This window comes from Lycium barbarum, chromosome 6 (assembly GCF_019175385.1).
Source record: "Lycium barbarum isolate Lr01 chromosome 6, ASM1917538v2, whole genome shotgun sequence".
Lineage (NCBI taxonomy): Eukaryota > Viridiplantae > Streptophyta > Magnoliopsida > Solanales > Solanaceae > Lycium > Lycium barbarum.
The window spans coordinates 10876284-10880919 of NC_083342.1; the positions used below are offsets into that span (position 1 = coordinate 10876284).

A 4636-nucleotide genomic window follows, 5' to 3' on the forward strand; every position below is an offset into this window, starting at 1 on the left:
TTGGTACATGTGACAAGTTGTCAAAATAACAAATCAATAACTTTGTGATTTGTTTTGTCATATACCCTAAGCCTATATACACAAAAATGTGTATACATTATCGTCGAGATAATCTTTCATTTTCCTTGTAGCATCTAGACATGAAGAATTATTTGTTTAAATCCATAAAGTAAAACATAGTAGAATAGTAATTACCAGAAAATTGTAGTAGCAGCTGCTAAATGCTCTTACGCCCATGACAAGCAATGGATTCATATGTACTCAACATTTTCAACGCTGAGCATAGAAATATATGTGACAAAACAGTGAACATATTTCAATATCCGGCACCAAAAAGTTCTCTCCCTGCTTTTTACAAGTCATATCAAATGAGAAGTCACAGGGGAAAAAAAATGTCCAGGGTGGGGAGTGGTAGCAGGCTTTCTATTTCAGCTGTACAATATCAAAATTGGTGGACATTGCAACAAAAACAGCAAAAACAAAAGCCAGCATTTGGACAAAATATAACCCAGAAGAGGAGAGGAAAAAAAAAAAAGGTATACCCGCTCCATGCGCGAGGTGATCTTGAGTCTATGTGCAGTTTGAGTGTCTGGCATTGCCAAGTCAATGATATCCTGCCTCAAACTGTTTATACGGCGTATAGAGATATTTCAGGCGACTTATATTAGATTGGCGAAAAGTCTAATGGCTAATAAAAATCATAAGGATGAAAGACAGAGAAACCTTATCCATTCACCGGTTTCCCTTGCATGGCCTTCCACAGCACAGTATAAGCGATCAAGATTCTATAACGCCAATCCAAACATGCACTGTGCATCTTTTTCCTGAAATGTGCAGGGAATAGAAGAGAAAAGGAGAAGTGAAACAAGAAACAAGCATTAAACAACTTGTTGAAGAATTACACTTGATATCACCGAGAACGCCGCAAAAACTCATTAAGTCTCTTGGTTTTCTTTTTATCCATTCTTTTTTTTTTTCGGGAGGGAAGATGCATCGACGGGTTGGGCCCAACTACCTGCTACAGGAAAATTTAATCTGGCTAAGCAGTCTAGCCAACATTATCGCGCTCCTAGAGATATCTATTGCAATTCTAGATAGCTACTAGAGAAAACAGAACGACATCAATAGCTTTTTTTTTTTTTAATTTTGCTAACCGTGGTGTATGAGTCAGCTTGCGCGCGCCTCGACTACTTTCACGGGGTACCTACTACCTCCCTCCAGCACAGGTACAGGGCTTGAATAGATGTGAAGAAACCACCTAGTGTTTTTTGCCTCGGCTGGGATTTGAAACTGAAACCTCAAGGTTCTTAAACCACTTCATTGGCCACTTGCGCATGCCCTTAGGTGCAATGGCTTCTTATTTGAGAACATCATGCTACAAATGATATGAAGTGGAAGAAATATGAGACTTTCAGAGGCAACTGGCTAGCTCAGAATTCTGCACTGTAAGGAGAGGGTGACTTGTTCAAAGACCTGAAGGAGAAAGTGGGCACGAAATTGGCTTAATGTTATTAGTTTCTACTGAGAAAAACATGAATAAGAGAGCTAAAACAGCAAACTTGGACAAATCTTAATTTACTAGAGCTAACTGGGCACAACCATATAGCTATAACAGGTGTCAGATTTATTTTCATATTTTCTTATTTAACTTTATTCAAGTTCAGTGTGTCGCAGTAACCATGTAACAATTTCCCTTCCTTCATAAACCCTCAAGACAAATATCTGGTTCTACTTCAGAACATACAGTAGGGAAAATACGGTTTAATCCAATTTGTAGTCCGAAAATGTCAAAAGCATAAACGTGATATAGTAATGTGCATCAAGATTGATCACAGTTCACGCCAGATGGCACAGAAAATACTGACAATTTGTAAATCTAACAGTTTAATCATATAAAGACACTCAAAAGGTACAGGGATCCTTACTTGTCCTTGATAGTTGAAGCTCTCCAATTGCATAATTTTTCTTTCGACTTCCACGAGTAGCGGTCGTCGTTGCATTCGAGCAACCCTTCCTCTGCCTTCTGCTCTTGTATCCTGGGGTTCCATTCAAAACTTAACGGCATAATAGGATTTGCATGACATGTCATGACCCATAAGATGGAAATGAGTGAATCAGTGTAACAACTCAAACAGATTGTTAAAAGTTGCTTTAAGGAATGCACGTGACTTTTTTTTTCTTTCTCCAAAATTTTAGATAAGACACCTAATAAAATTATTATTCCTATTCTATAGGAAACTGTTAGCAGTATTCTGATTTTTAGCATAACAAATAGGACTGTTTCTGTTACGCTTATTTACCTGCATTCAGTTTGTATATTGGCTATTTAATAAACTGGAGATCATTCAATAAAGTATGCATTTTTTCCACTAGTTCATAAACTCTTCTGATTCTATATTTTCTTAATCTTTTTCCGCTGCTTTATTTTGGTTTCCCTTTACTGTGTTATTTTCCTTAACAATTCTAAAACCGACAATTGGTATCAGAGCTTTAAATCTTGAGGGACCTGTGTATGTGTGCATCTGTTAGTTTCAAGGACGGAGAAGCAAGTTTTTCTTCAATGGCACCACCAGCTTTCGATGGAGAAAATTATCAGATCTGGGCTGTTAGAATGCAGACATATCTGGAAGCTTTGGATCTCTGGGAGGTTGCAGAAGATGAATACAAGATTACTCCCTTGCCAAACAATCACACGATGGCTCAGATGAAAAATCACAAAGAGAGGAAAACCAGGAAATCAAAGGCATGCTTGTTTACTGCAGTTTCATCCACCATATTGACTCGTATCATGTCTCTAAAATCAACAAAAGGGGTATGGGATTATCTCAAGACTGAGTATGAATGTGATGATATGATTCGAGGGATGCAAGTGTTGAATTTAGTACGTGAGTTTGAGCTGCAAAGGATGAAGGAAAGTGAAACCATAAAGGAGTATTCTGACTGACTTCTTAACATAGCAAATCGAGTCAGATTATTAGGTTCCACTTTTATTGATTCAAGGATCATTGAAAAAATCCTTGTAACAATACCTGAAAGATTTGAGGCTACCATTACAACCTTAGAAAATACTAAGGACTTATCCAAAATTACACTAGCAGAGCTCTTAAGAGTTTTTCAAGCACAAGAGCAACGATGTGTTATGAGATAAGGAGTTATTGAATGAGCCTTACCAGCCAAGCATCAAGACGATGGAAGATATAAGAAGAAGAAGAAGAAGAAGAAGAAGAAGAAGAAGAAGAAGAATAAGAAGAAGAAGAAGAAGAAGAAGAAGAAGAAGAAAAAAAAAAAAAAAAAAAAAGAACCAACCAACAGATAGAGAAGATGCAACACGTAATAACAAAGGAAAAATAGGTAGTTCCAAAGGAAATTACCCTCCTTGTAAGAATTGTGGCAAGAATGGACACGCACCTTTCAAGTGTTGGAAAAGGCCTGATGCTAAGTGCAGTAAGTGCAATCAGTTAGGGTACGAAGCAATCATTTGCAAGAATAAAACTCAGCAGCAAGAAGCAGATGCTCGAGTTGTTAATGAACAGGAGCAGGATCAACTTTTTGTTGCATCATGTTTTGCAAGCAATGTTTCAAGTGAGTCGTGGCTGATCGATAGCGGATGCACAAACCACATGACTTATGATAAAGAACTCTTTAAAGAATGGAAGCCTACTTAAGTTTCAAAGGTTAGAATAGGCCATGGTGGTCACATTCCAGCAAAAGGAATAGGAACTGTTGCAGTTGAGACACAATCAGGTACTAAAACAATATCTGATGTTCTTTATGTACCTGACTTGGACCGGAACTTGTTAAGTGTTGGTCAGTTATTAGAAAATGGTTTCAAACTCAATTTCGAAGATAGATATTGCTTGATCAAGGATCCCTTGGGACAAGACTTGTTTAAATTCAAAATGAGAGGCAGAAGTTTCTCATTAGATCCACTTGAGGAAGAGCAGATGGTGTATTCAGAAAAAGAAAATGTTGCTGAGTTATAGCATAAGAGACTCAGGCACTATCACTATCAAGGGCTTGAAAAAATGCAAAAAATGAAGCTAGTGGAGAACCTACCCTTCCTGGAAGAAAGTTCTACAGAATGTCATGTCTGCCAATTTGGTAAACAACACGGAAAACCATTTCTTAAATCAAACTGGAGAGCCTCACAAAAGCTGCAGCTAGTTCACACTGATATAGTAGGATCTCAAAGAACTCCATCATTACAAGGTAGCATCTATTATGTTCTTTTCATTGACGATTTTACAAGAATGTGCTGGATTTATTTCTTGAAATTCAAGTCAGAGGTTGCTGGTGTGTTCTGAAAATTCAAGAAACTGGTGGAAAATCAAAGTGGTTGTAAGATTCAAGCTTTGAGGTCTGATAATGGAAAGGAATACACCTCAGCAGAATTTAATTCATTCTGCGAGGAAGCCGATATTGTGCATCAGCTTACAACACCATACACTCCGGAGCAAAATGGAGTAAGTGAAAGAAGAAATAGATCAATAATGGAGATGGACAGATGTATGTTACATGAAAAGGAGTTACCTAAAACATTTTGGGCAGAAGCAACCAACACAGCAGTTTTTCTGCAAAATCGACTTCCAATGAAAGCTTTGAAACACAAAAATCCGTTTGAAGCTTGGTATGAGTA

The 4636-nt window shown here is 37.6% G+C and overlaps 1 long non-coding RNA gene across 1 annotated transcript; it reads right to left on the reverse strand.

Annotated features, from left to right (window-relative positions):
• Window positions 1-227: 227 nt before the first annotated feature.
• LOC132600759 (uncharacterized) lies at window positions 228-2072 on the reverse strand. Its single transcript, XR_009567314.1, has 2 exons — window positions 1926-2072; window positions 228-1473 (listed from the first exon to the last, which is right to left on the reverse strand). It is a non-coding gene; the product is annotated as an uncharacterized LOC132600759 (long non-coding RNA).
• Between the last annotated feature and the right edge of the window lie 2564 nt (window positions 2073-4636).